We start from the raw sequence: 14,820 nt of genomic DNA, 5'->3' as shown, positions 1-14,820 counted from the left end.
GAATGGGGAAGATAAAGGAAAAACATTCAGTCATCAGGAAAATGATGTCAATTATCTTTGCTTAGAACAAGAGGCTTGAGTTAGTAAGGTAAAGCAAGTGAGAAAAGGAAACTGGAAAACATTTTCAAAGACATTGGAATGAGACTTAGGGAAATGTTAACATGTCAGTTCTGACTTTAAGGAGGTGATGGGCTGGCAGGTGAGATCAAGGTCCAACAGCAGAGAATGAATTCACAAGGATGATATAGTTGGAAATAGTAGAGTCTTTGACTCCCACATTCAGACTTGATTGTTGGCAAGGCCAGAGCTGCTATTTGCCTGGAAGCAGACCACAGCCTGAAATGTGCTGGAGGCTGTAAAAGCAGACCCTGGAACTCCGATGAGGCTCTGCACATATTTTCTGTTTCGTTTTCCCTATTCTTATCCTGACATCTAAGCCTCCCTCTTGTAGGAGAATTGGCAGGAGAAATAAGAGTTTTAGAGTCAGACCAGGATCAAATTCCAGCTCCATCACAAATTAGCAGTATAATTTCAACATTTCTTTGTTCTCAACCTGAAATTACTCTTAAATAAAACTAAGGATTCCTAATTTGCAAGCCTATTGTTAGGAGTAAGTGAAATAATATATGTGTGTGCTGCTAAGAACCAAAAACAATATAAGCACAAAGACGGTCTGGCATAATGACTCATTCCCTTGTTCTTTCATGTAAAGATCAGTTTTTTCCTTCTTTTCTTTCTTCCTTCCTTTTATTTGAAATTACAGACAAAGAGTTATGTATAAAATACATGCCACAGAATTTTTCTGCCTTACATTACTGTCTTAGTATAGCAAGAAAGACTGTGAATCTGTAACAAAGCTCCCAGGAATAGTATTTAAGATTTAGGAGGAGTTGGGTACAAAAGAATGCTCAGAGATAACAAAGAGAGAAATTTCTTAACCCAAGAAGGACAGTGTCATAGAAATCAAGGTCTGGGAATTCAGTGAGGCATGGCTTAGGAGAACCATGGATAGAAGCTTTGTGACTTTGATATCCATTTGGGTGGAAGCATGAATTGATGCTTGTCAGGAAAAAGGGCATTAATACTTTGAAATGTTAATTTCTGCAGTGTAGATTGATGGCCATTTGATTGAAGAGTTCTGTGTTTCAGGAAAGATATTCTCTAGAAAAGTGAGGTGAGGTAGAGAACTATGGAAAATGATATTTGAAGGGTATGCCCCCCCCTTTTTTTCCCCCAGAACACTACTGTACCTGGCATTGAATTAAACATTAAAATATTTCTTTAATATTTGAAAACACTTGAAGGTAGATATTATTTATGTTTTCATTTCCTTTTTTTCCCCCTGAGCCTCAGTTTCTACATCTGTTAAAAACTAGGATAATGATACCTATGTAACAGGATTATTAGAGGAAAAAAAAGGGAGTTGATGACACAGAGCACCTTATTCAGTGCCTGAAATATGTTAGGCTCTCTTCCACAAAGGTAGCTCTTATCATTATTCTTGTTATTGCTATTTAAGAAATACAGAATCTGAGGATCAGGAGGATTTCTTAATCAAAGATCATGTCATAAATAAATATCAATCAGTACCAGAATTTAAATCTGTTTGAGTATATCTGTACACTTGCCATTTATTTTTCACTTTTCTCAAAGCATTTATTCCTTGAAACTATACACTATTATAGCTTCCCTGGTGGCTCAGAGAGTAAAGTGTCTGCCTGCAATGTGGGAGACCTGGGTTTATTCCACGGGTCGGGAAGATCCCCTGGTGAAGGAAATGGCAACCCACTCCAGTACACTTGCCTTGAAAATTCCATGGACGGAGGAGCCTGGTAGGCTACAGTCAATGGGACCGCAAAGAGTCACACATGACTGAGCAACTTCACTTTGCTCATACACTATAGCAATAATACTCAGAAAAAGAATTTTTACTTAATTCATAGTTATTTTTTTTTAAATCTAAGAGTGCATTAACTTTCTGTGATTTTATAACTCAAGTTACATAATAAATAATTTTACTAAGAAATGTTAATCCTATTCATGACTGGTAATAGCTTGTTCTTTTGGGGGCAGTTTATTGAAATGCACAATTTTGTGTCATTTTTCTCCCAAGAGATAGCCAAGAAAGGAAAAGGTTAACAAAAATTTCACAGATTTTCAGAGAAATTGTCTCACATATAGGACACATTGCATTTAACATCTTGCATAGCATCTGCCCTTAATTTTCAGCTATGAAAAGCTAAATGAAATGGCTATTAGTGTACAAACAGCATTAGGAGAGTGACTTGTTTCTTAATGCAGTTCTAATAAGAGTTGGAAGAAATCCCAACTCTGGCATAGAGTATAAGGATTTGAAAGAATTTTTGTTTGCTTGTCATTTGACTGAAATGTTTTGAACCCACTTAGCTAGGATTCACAGTGTTGTATTGTTCTTTAAGTACCAAGCAAATCTCTGAGATTTGTTTTGAAGTGGATAATTTATTTCCCTAATTATTGTAGGTAGTTGCAGATGAATGAAAGTAGAAATGTTTCCATTTGCCTATTATTTAATAGAAAATTTCTCTAAAATGCCTATTTGTACAATCTACAGTCCAACTATGTTTTAAGTTGTTCTTTCTCGAATGTGTCAAGGTCCAGTTTCTCCATTATTTCATAGATTCTAAGTCTAGTGAATTTTAATTAAAGTTGTATTTTGGAAGTTCAGTCTTTGTGAAGTTTTGTAAAGCTTAACAGAATATGCTTTATTGCACCCATTGAAAATATCAGTATTACAAACATCTGTACTAAAATCTTTGTGGAAAATATTGGAAGTTTTCTGGACATACAGAATGAAAAAGTAATGATGTTTAGCCGGTGAGATACTAATATTTGTAGGAATCACTTATGAGGTAAACATGCTTGGAATTTCATACAATGATCATTCCTATTACATATCAAGTGATTTATCAAGAACTGTTTTGTGGCATGTCTTCATTGCCATTAACTGAAATTACAAGCAGCACTGAAAATTCATTGACTTTGGAGTAACCACAATGCTTTTTAGGATTAGACTTGAATTAATGACTCATTAATCCCCTGGGACTTTCCCCTTTTGTGCCCAGTCATCTGTGGGATTTTTCCTGAGTTCCCTCCAATTCTAGAAATGTTATTTGAATTGTCTAAGTACGGTTTTATTTCCTTCTCCTTTTGTACCACACGTTGTACCTTTGATGTATTTACATTTAAACTTCTCATTTTGATGTGGAAGTGAAGGAATAAGAATTCCTGAGGCTATGATCTGAAAGACAACAGCCAGGCTAGCAGCAAAAGAAGGTGAGATAACAACAGTGGGCATACCAAAATGAGCATGCTGTGAAGACACGTGTTCCTAGTTTTATGAACATATTATGGAGCTCACAGATGCTATGATAAATTTGTATAAAGACATTGTCTGCAGCATAATTTTTATGTATTCCCTTTAAAGCTGTAATTGTGTGTGTCTGTGAGCAAATATGTATTAGCATACATGCCGTTCTGCCTGCCTCGTTTACTTTCTTTGGGATACAACATTCTGCCACCTTGGCATCCCACAGAATTAAAAGTTTCTACACATCACTGATATTTGTAACACCTCTTATTTCCACCATAGAAAAAATATGTTGCATTGTTTGGCTTTCCTTTGGAGGAAAAATGTAAAACACACACAAACATGCACACACACCTGTGTTTTTAGATCTTGGCCTAATGTTGAATGTCTACAACATTAAAATAAATATATTCAGTGATACCACAGAGCCAAATGGCTTAGTTGGTTTGTAATTTGATTAACTAATAAAAGTAATTTGTTTGATAGTCTTCTCAAAAGGGTTTCCGATGACTGTGTTTTAAATAAATGGTAGAGTAAGCAGCTAATGACTATTGCTAAGCTTTCTTACAAAGCTAATCTCATGCAATCATTGCACGAGAATCTTCTGCCCAAGTCCCACAGAATGTTCATGATTTGCCATAAGGAAACCCAGCCCAAGCTTTGCTGACTGTTAAGATAAATTTATCTTTACCATACTCCACTCAGTGCTCTCTGCTAAGTCTTGATGAAGAAGCTAAATTAATCCCCCCAAGGACTCTTTAAATTGCCAGCTGAGCTTCCTTGGAACCTTCTCACAAACAGGCATTATGTTCTGTGTGAAGAAAATTCTGTTCTGCATTTGATCAAACACCTTAGCTGTTTGAGTGTTAATATAGTATCCTACACTATTTACTGTATTCTGTTAGTATGCTCTTCTTTTCAAAATTCTGGAAAAAACCCTAGATTTACATTTGTATATTTGTATGTGTATGTATTCATTTATATATGAACAATACTCACATATATGTATGTATGTAAGTATATATTTATTGAATTGTGTTACTAAGGGAAATATGGCTCTGTGAGCTCATTGAAATTGTAGTATGTAATCTTTTACAATGTGAGCAAACCTGCTTTGTATCATTCCTGCTTATTTTTTACTAGTATTTTATCAACTTGATTCAATTTAACTGCAGAAATGCTTGGATTTCCTGTGGAAATTCAATTAGCCAATTGAATTTTAGATTTAGCAACTTTTTATATATTAATAGCTATGATCATTTAATGCTTTTTATGACTTTTAGCTGTAATTTAAATTTTTTTCTTTTAAAATATGAGAAGTTATCTAGGAAGTTTTCTTAGTAGAGCGAAATTATTTATTTAATATGATACTGACTTTGAGCAGCAAAATATTATACCCACTAACAAGGTTGTAGTACATTAGGATATATTAAAAATTGATATGATATTAGTTTTATAAACATAGGGATATTCTTAGAATAAAACTATTTAAATTTGATCTTTAATAACTTCATTTGTTTCCTGTTTTGATGCTCATGCAATATACCTAACTCAAATTTGATTATTTAAATCTGATAATCTTTAAAACAGAAGAGAACAAGATAAACATGTCACTTTAAAATTATCCAAAAATCAAGATTAATATTACAGTTATTTAACTAGGTGTTTTAATTTTAGCTTTACTTAAACTACAGTTATGATGGATAATATAGGAGATTAAAAGCATTGAACAATGTACTAATCTTGTAAAAAGAAAGTAAACATATTGTAGAATAATCTGAAGATTTGGGAAGTGTAACAGGTATGGAAAAAGTTAAACAAATTCTTATATTACAAACATATGTACCCCAGTAGTCAGAAGCAACCCCAACTGACTATGTGGTTTTGATTTATATTGATAGGTGACTATGCCCAGAACAGCTAATAAAGCAGGTCTAGAAATGTTGTCAATTGGTGCAAGCAGCAGTATTTTCTATAGATGATTACAAAATTTATTTTGTATCCCCTGCTGCTGCTGCTGCTGCTGCTGTGTCGCTTCAGTCGTGTCCGACTCTGTGCAACCCCATAGACGGCAGCCCACCAGGCTCCTCTGTCCATGGGATTCTCCAGGCAAGAACACTGGAGTGGGTTGCCATTTCCTCCTCCAATGCATGAAAGTGAAAAGTCAAAATGAAGTCGCTCAGTCGTGTCTGACTCTTAGCGACCCCATGGACTGCAGCCTAACAGGCTCCTCCGTCTATGGGATTTTCCAGGCAAGAGTACTGGAGTGGGGTGCCATTGCCTTCTCCATTTCTGTCCCCTGGAGGATAGCAAATATTAAGCATATCTTTGACTTTGGAGGGCTGTTTAATTCATCTTGCTGTAATCACTGATGTGGTTATGTGACCAGAAAGGAAAAAAAAAAATACTAGAGCATATTAATGCATTATGAGCAAATTTATCCACATTTAAACCATATAAATCTATTTTTTTGTGTGTAGAGATGTTATGCCTATTTTAATTAATGCAAGATTAACTAATCATAATGTGAAAATGGTAGCTGTCTTCTGAAGTTTGTGTGTCTTGAATATGAAAGCAAAATCAGATATGTCCTAAACATCCAGACATCTTGAGTAGGTCTCCGCAGATGGTGACAATGGAATCTAAAACAATGTTTTTTGGGGTAGATCCTGAGTAAAACCACAGGGCTGGAAAAGGTCAGTTTTCATTCCAATCCGAAAGAAAGGCAATGCCAAAGAATGCTCAAACTACCGCACAATTGCACTCATCTCACACGCTAGTAAAGTAATGCTCAAAATTCTCCAAGCCAGGCTTCAGCAATATGTGAACCGTGAACTTCCTGATGTTCAAGCTGGTTTTAGAAAAGGCAGAGGAACCAGAGATCAAATTGCCAACATCCGCTGGATCATGGAAAAAGCAAGAGAGTTCCAGAAAAACATCTATTTCTGCTTTATTGACTATGCCAAAGCCTTTGACTGTGTGGATCACATCAACTGTGGAAAATTCTGAAAGAGATGGGAATACCTGACTACCTGACCTGTCTCTTGAGAAATTTGTATGCAGGTCAGGAAGCAACAGTTAGAACTGGACATGGAAAAACAGACTGGTTCCAAATAGGAAAAGGAGTACGTTAAGGCTGTATATTGTCACCCTGCTTATTTAACTTATATGCAGAGTACATCATGAGAAACACTGGACTGGAAGAAACACAAGCTGGAATCAAGATTGCTGGGAGAAATATCAATAACCTCAGATATGCAGATGACACCACCCTTATGGCAGAAAGTGAAGAGGAACTCAAAAGCCTCTTGATAAAAGTGAAAGTGGAGAGTGAAAAAGTTGTCTTAAAGCTCAACATTCAGAAAACGAAGATCATGGCATCCAGTCCCATCACTTCATGGGAAATAGATGGGGAAACAGTGGAAACAGTGTCAGACTTTATTTTTGGGGGGCTCCAAAATCACTGTAGATGGTGACTGCAGCCATGAAATTAAAAGATGCTTACTCCTTGGAAGGAACGTTATGACCAACCTAGATAACATATTCAAAAGCAGGGACATTACTTTGCCAACAAAGGTTCGTTTAGTCAAGGCTATGGTTTTTCCAGTAGTCATGGATGGATGTGAGAGTTGGACTGTGAAGAAAGCTGAACACCAAAGAATGATGCTTTTGAACTGTGGTGTTGGAGAAGACTCCTGAGAGTCCCTTGGACTGCAAGGAGATCCAACCAGTCCATTCTGAAGGAGATCAGCCCTGGGATTTCTTTGGAAGGAATGATGCTAAAGCTGAAACTGCAGTACTTTGGCCACCTCATGCGAAGAGTTGACTCATTGGAAAAGACTCTGATGCTGGGAGGGATTGGGGGCAGGAGGAAAAGGGGACGACAGAGGATGAGACGGCTGGATGGCATCACTGACTCGAAGGACGTTAGTCTGGGTGAGCTCCGGGAGTTGATGATGGACAGGGAGGCCTGGCGTGCTGCGATTCATGGGGTCGCAAAGAGTCGGACACGACTGAGTGACTGAACTGAACTGAACTGAGTAAAGCATGAAGACATGATATCTGCAAGCATTGCTGAGAGCCCTATGGGAATGTTCTCCAGCATTACTGGGGAAACATAACAGTACCTGGGTGTAGCAAGCCTGGTCTCCTGGTTCTAGAAAGGAAATTTATAGAGAAGTTTGAATTCAGACATATTTGAGTTTGCAAGGTAGATCTGCCACTCTTAATTTATATTATAACCCAGATGATATGGTTCAGAAATCTAACAAGTGACTAGAATGCTGGGATGAGGAACCTGAGTAAAATGTGGAAACTCCAAGCAGGCAGATAGGCCTTGTCATGAAGGTCAGATATCAAATAATAGACTCCTAAGCACTAGGGTGGCATTCAAGTCTAAGAACTTAGTCCTTAAATGTCATGTATTAGTAGAGGCAGGCCTTGGTGTCCAGGTAGTTTATGAGAATGCTGCTGCTAAGTGGCTTCAGTCATGTCCGACTCTGTGTGACCCCATAGATGGCAGCCCACCAGGCTCCCCCGTCCCTGGGAGTCTCCAGGCAAGAACACTGGAGTGGGTTGCCAGTTCCTTCTCCAATTCATGAAAGTGAAAAGTGAAAGGGAAGTCGCTCAGTCATCTCCGACTCTTCGCGATCCCATGGACTGCAGCCCACCAGGCTCCTCCATCCATGGGGTTTTCCAGGCAAGAGTACTGGAGTGGGGTGCCATTGCCTTCTCCAGTTTATGAGAATAAAGGAAGACAAATAAACGCTAATGCAAAAGTAGTTTTAAAATGAAACAGATTAAAAACTCATTACATAGGGGGCTAGGTTCTACTAAGTCTTGAAAGAATGTCCAGTTGTCTAATGATGAATGAATCAGCTCCCTGAAGAACCCAATGCTGAGCTGCCATCTGTGAAGTCAGCACCTCTGACTATGATTGAGAGGATAAGCTGTCTGGGGTGTGTGTGTGTGTGTGTCTGTGTGTGTGATGGGTGTTCAATGTTGCTGGTATTATTTGATTGTCCTGTAGGTCCCAGCCTTGTCACATCATCTCAGCCATCCTTCATGTATCCTCAAATTGCTTTGCCTTCCTTAGGGCCTCACCCTGGAGCTAGAGAACCTGTGAGCACTCATCCTTCACTTGTGTCAATTTTAAGAGGAAGGGGGCTAAAAGTATCTCTTTTCCAGTCCACTTCATTTGTTTCAAAGACTTTCCTGACCATTGATTTTCCACTTGATTCAAAATTTCCTTCATTCTGTTTGTCTTCCCTTTTAGACTTCAATTAGCAATCTAGTTCTAGGATGTTATGTTTCCTCACAAATAATAGAACAAGATGTGTAGTTATTTGCTCTCCTATCTATAATAACACGAAGTTTTATAGTTAGGAATCCTATCCAAACACTAACCAGGCTTGACACAGCCTTGGAAGGAAAAAAGAGAGAAAGACAGAAAAAAAGAAAAACATTAGAAGTTTGTTATTTTAATTATCTGTCTTCAGGCTGAGAGGCAAGTTACATTTTTAATTCATATATTTAAAAAATCATAAGCAGCGTAATTTCATCTTATTTTAAATTGTTGATGCTTAGAAAAGAACAGCTAGGAAAAAGTGACTGTGAAAGTTTCAGTGAATTCCAATTACTTAGGGCTTAGCAGCAGTAATTGAAAAGCTAATTTGTTTAGTAATGAACTTTATCTGCAGAAAGAAAAAACAAGACCGTTACTGAATCCAACAGCAAAGACTTACTCTCAAATTTTAAGCAATAAAAGGGAAGGGAACGTGCCTGTATCATCCTTCAGACTGATTAATATTAATCATGTTTTGCTTTTTCAAAATACATAGTACATAGAACAGTGATGTGGAGGCTAAGAACATGGTCATGACGGTAATAGTGACTGTTGTATTACAAATACTAGACACTATCTGAGCAAATAAGAGGTATATCTTGGGATAAAGCTCTCTTGGAGACATCAGGGAAGAAAATGCATGATCCCAGTATTAAACTAGGTTTCATAATGATGCAGGCAAGCATTGAGCACAAATACTTATAATAAGAAAGAATGGGTTGTTTGAATATAATACAAACAACTAGTAGTTATAGTAGTATTAGGAGGCTACAAAGATTATATTTGATCTACATCTGAAAGGTGAATGATAGTTAAGATTTAATCAAGTGTGTATGAATAGATTAAACAGTGATTTTTAACAGGAGGCAGTTTTAACTTACATCCCCTTCTCCCCACCCCTTGGAGATATGCAGCAATGTCTGGAGACATTTTTGTTTGTCACAATTTGGAGAATGAAACTGGCACTTGGTGAGCAGAGGTCAAGGATGCTGCTAAACATCCTATAATCCATAAAACCCATAAAAGAAGTATAATAAAAGGCTGCTGGAAGTGTGTAGTAGGAAAAACATATTCATTTCGCAATTTATTCATCAGCTATTTTCTCTGGATAAATAAAATTTTGTTTTTGATAAGTCGACGCTGTTTTCTAAAGTTAAGTTTTTGTAGGAAGATGTTACCCCAATCTAAGCAGTGTGTGCTGTGTGTGCTTAGTCACTCAGTCATGTCTAACTCTTTGTGACCCCATGGCCTATAGCCCGCCGGGCTCCTTTGTCCATGGGGATTCTCCAAACAAGACTACTGGAGTGAGTTGCCATGCCCTGCAGCAGGGACTCTTCCCAACCCAGGGACTGAACCCAGGTCTCCCGCACTGCAGGCAGGATCTTTACCATCTGAGCAACCAGGGAAGCGCAATCTAAGTATAAATAAGAAAAACTAAAGATATCTCTTTTAAATTAAAACTCTCAATAATAAACTTTGCTAACAGAAAATAAAAAACAAAAAGCTCACCATGATCCCAAAAACTAAGGGATAAAGAGTTAAGAGATAAGAAATCTGGAAGAGTTAAGAGGGCAGACACAAGAAACCCAAAGGTTATGAGGTTGGGAGTGATAAGGTGGTTTTTGCTGCCTTGTCTAAATGGATACAATTCTGAGTCACCCAGCCTTTCTGAACAGTTAGCACCCTTCTTGGATAACACTCTAGAGAACTGAGAGAAGATGGACAAATTACAGCCATTTTAGGACCTTAGAACATGGAGAATTTATTAGGTGTATTATTTTATTTGTAATAAATTGGTTTCTTGTATGCTTTTATGAATAAATGTTGTATACACACACACACACACACAAATACACTGTTGTGTAATGTTGAATCCATACAGGCTTTGTGTCAGAAACCTGATTACACCTCCTGAAGCTGTTCCCAGAATCACTGGTGGCAACTCATGTCTGTTCAGTCAAATGGGATGAGCATAATCTAATAAGTGTCTGAGGACTGGCCGCAATCCTTAGAAAGTGATGGCCATATGGAATTCAGTTTCTTCTGGGAGGATCATTTTCTCATCTTCCTGCTTTTCCAAATATTAGAGTGGCTGCCACAGAGCAAAATTGTTGTGTTATCCCAGATGCGGCCCCTCATTGCCTGCTTAATTCTTTATGTGTTTTTCTCTCTTAGAAAATATGTGTTTATAGCTGACATTCTGCAATTTATACTTTATAGTTTTATAGATTTCAAACTAAAAATATAGCTGAAGTGGGTTTAAAATTATTATCAAAGAAATCTATTATCAGTACAATTATGAAAATAGAAATTGTTGTAGGAATAAAGAGGAAAAAAAAAAAAAGACAACCAGCCACAAGAATGATCCAGCTCAAACTGTCAATAGTGCCCAAGTTGAAAAACCTTGGAATAAAGAATATTCTAAGTAGAAGGATGAATGCTCATAAAAGCAAGTCTTGGGACCTTTGATAAATTCTATTGGATTCGAGTGCTTGAGGTATCATATAGATTGCATGAAGGAGTGTAAAACAAGTGAAAGCTGGAGAAAGTTTATGACAAACTCAATGCTGGTTAAAGCATTTCAGTTTCTTAATTGACTTTCCTGATATCTCCTAATAAAATATTTCACATCTGATATCATAGAATGTAAGAATATCTTTGATTATTTAAATAATATTATTTCAAATATTCAATAGGCTTCATTCTTCTCAAAATATTTCTCCTTTTCTTAGTGTAAGGGATTAGCAGGGCATTTGGAAGTAGTCAAATAATTCCTTGGAAAAATGTTCTTATTATGTGCCAGGTTCCTTCAAACTTATTTACAAAGAATAAAGGATAGTTTCCTCAGATAAGTTCTAGAATTCTAATTTAAGCCTCATGATTCTGGCATGGCTTTCATCCATTACATATTAAATTATTTTCATGGCATTTTCATGATTATTTTAATTACACATAAGTAGAGTATAATATCTATACAGGGCTAACTAGTTTTGTTGCTCAATCTCAAGAATCAAGATAAAATGTGTAGTTACTTATTTCATTTTCAATTAACTTTTTAAAAAGCTTTACTATATCTGCTTCAGTAAAATTACTTGTTTATAATTACCTGTATATGTCAAGTTATGATAAAATACTTCTTAAGATTAGAGAAGTTTTTTAATCAAATGATACACCCTTCTTAAAAGGTTTAGCCTGTAATTACAGAATTACATACACATATATTATATGTAATATCATATATATATATATAAAGAATTCTCATATAACTTATTCCTTTTCAAAAAACAAGATAACTTTTCTCAAAATACAAATATGATTTGGTTTAGGAAAAATACATATAATTTTGAACATTTGATTTTTATACATAATGTAAATTCAAAATGAATTATTTTAAAACTGAATTTCAAATACTAAAATAATCCACTTTTCATAAGAGGTTAAAAGATCTGAATTTTGCCATAAAATGATGTTTTACCATAATATCTAGTTAGCTAGTGGAGGTGATGGAATTCCAGTGGAGCTATTTCAAATCCTGAAAGATGATGCTGTGAAAGTGCTGCACTCAATGTGCCAGCAAATTTGGAAAACTCAGCAGTGGGCACAGGACTGGAAAAGATCAGTTTTCATTCCAATCCCAAAGAAAGGCAATGCCAAAGAATGCTCAAACTACCGCACAATTGCACTCATCTCACACGCTAGTAAAGTAATGCTCAAAATTCTCCAAGCCAGGCTTCAGCAATATGTGAACTGTGAACTTCCTGATGTTCAAGCTGGTTTTAGAAAAGGCAGAGGAACCAGAGATCAAATTGCCAACATCCGCTGGATCATGGAAAAAGCAAGAGAGTTCCAGAAAAAAACATCTATTTCTGCTTTATTGACTATGCCAAAGCCTTTGACTGTGTGGATCACATCAACTGTGGAAAATTCTTCAGGAGATGGGAATACCAGACCACCTGACCTGCCTCTTGAGAAATTTGTATGCAGGTCAGGAAGCAACAGTTAGAACTGGACATGGAACAACAGACTGGTTCCAAATAGGAAAAGGAGTACGTCAAGGCTGTATATTGTCACCCTGTTTATTTAACTTATATGCAGAGTACATCATGAGAAACGCTGGGCTGGAAGAAACACAAACTGGAATCAAGATTGCTGGGAGAAATATCAATAACCTCAGATACGCAGATGACACCACCCTTATGGCAGAAAGTGAAGAGGAACTCAAAAGCCTCTTGATGAAAGTGAAAGTGGAGAGTGAAAACAGTTGGCTTAAAGCTCAACATTCAGAAAACGAAGATCATGGCATCCGGTCCCATCACTTCATGGGAAATAGATGGGGAAACAGTGGAAACAGTGTCAGATTTTATTTTGGGGGGCTCCAAAATCACTTCAGATGGTGACTACAGCCATGCAATTAAAAGACGCTTACTCCTTGGAAGGAAAGTTATGAGCAACCTGGGTAGCATATTGAAAAGCAGAGACATTACTTTGCCAACAAAGGTCTGTCTAGTCAAGGCTATGGTTTTTCCTGTGGTCATGTATGGATGTGAGAGTTGGACTGTGAAGAAGGCTGAGCACTGAAGAATGATGCTTTTGAACTGTGGTGTTGGAGAAGACTCTTGAGAGTCCCTTGGACTGCAAGGAGATCCAACCAGTCCATTCTGAAGGAGATCAGCCCTGGGATTTCTTTGGAAGGAATGATGCTGAAGCTGAAGGTCCAGTACTTTAGCCACTTCATGTGAAGAGTTGACTCATTGGAAAAGACTCTGATGCTGGGAGGGATTGGGGGCAGGAGGAGAAGGGGACGACAGAGGATGAGATGGCTGGATGGCATCACTGACTCGATGGACGTGAGTCTCAGTGAACTCCGGGAGCTGGTGAGGGACAGGGAGGCCTGGCGTGCTGCGATTCATGGGGTCGCAAAGAGTCGGACACGACTGAGTGAACTGAACTGAACTGAACAAATCTCTAATAGATTTTATGAGATAGCTGTTTCCTATCTTCAAGACTGTGTCTGTTTTTTTTTTTTTTTTTTTTAGTAGCATAATAGTGCTTATTGTTTTCTTTTGTAATTCCTCTCTTCTGTCTTCCATTGAAGGTTTCTTAGGAATAGGTAGCCTGGTTAACTCAATGCCCAGTGAGACATTCAGAAGATGTTTATAGAATGAGTAATTTTAAAGTAATCTTATATGTTGTTTTCAAAAGACAACTTCCCCAAAATACAAAGCATAAACATAAAATGCAAAATAAGAATGATATTTAAGTTTCATTAGTCCACTCTGTTATTTTTTTAATACTGTGTAAAGCCAATAGAAATGTGTTTCTATGGTTTCATTAGTGGTGGGCATCACTGATGATAACTTGCAACAACATACACCAGTTGAATCCATCAGACTACCTGCAGGAGTTAAGAAAACTAGAAAATATTATTTAGAATTATGTCCTTTCCAGTGTTGCTGAGAAAAAGATACTAAGATTGAGAATTCTTTACTCATTTAATAAAACTACTGTTTCAGCGTATTTTGTGGGGGAAAAAAATGGAAACGTATCAAAAATGAATATGGAATGAGGAGAGGCATCAGAGAGGATAATTTTTATTGTAGAATTTGCCTCTAGATTCTCCAGTACCATAATGTTATACAGCTAGATTCTACATTGGCTTTAAAAACTCAATTCAAGAATTCAAATAAATTTTCTACATTTTAAAAAATTTAGACGTAATCCCTTACTTACATTGCCAATTTAATACTCACAGGAAATAATTTTCACTAGTTTTATATGTTTTCTATCCAATTAGTTCCCACTTCTTCTGCTTCCCAAAGATCGTGCCCACTTTTTAATATTCAATCTTCGGTTGCTAGCTTTTCTGTAGCTTTTTATGTTGAAACCTTTCTAGATTAATCCACTTAGGTAAAAACCCAACTGAACACTATCTTGCCCTCATTGTCCTCACCCTGATCAATTTCTCATTCTCCAGACACTGACTATTAAATCTGTTCTACATTTCAGTTGGGTTTTCAAGGCTCCTGCCTAGAACTTTTTGAATGTTCTTTCCTTTTTGGTAAGTGACACCTTCACAGTTTAAGGAAATACTTCTTTCTTTTTCATCAGTTGCTCGTTTACCGCGACGGTC

The 14,820-nt window shown here is 36.9% G+C and overlaps 1 protein-coding gene across 6 annotated transcripts in view; it reads left to right on the top strand.

Moving 5' to 3' along the window:
• The window catches only part of PCDH7 (protocadherin 7), a 475,120-nt gene that overhangs the window by 338,437 nt on the left and 121,863 nt on the right, over positions 1–14,820 (top strand). The gene's annotated exons all lie outside the window — the stretch shown is intronic.

The sequence above is a fragment of the Bos grunniens genome, chromosome 6 (assembly GCF_055505025.1).
Source record: "Bos grunniens cultivar Pamir isolate PY7600 chromosome 6, Bosgru_T2T1.0, whole genome shotgun sequence".
Taxonomy (NCBI): domain Eukaryota; kingdom Metazoa; phylum Chordata; class Mammalia; order Artiodactyla; family Bovidae; genus Bos; species Bos grunniens.
Note: the sequence above shows the minus strand (reverse complement) of the source record. Positions and strands in the feature narration are given on the sequence as shown.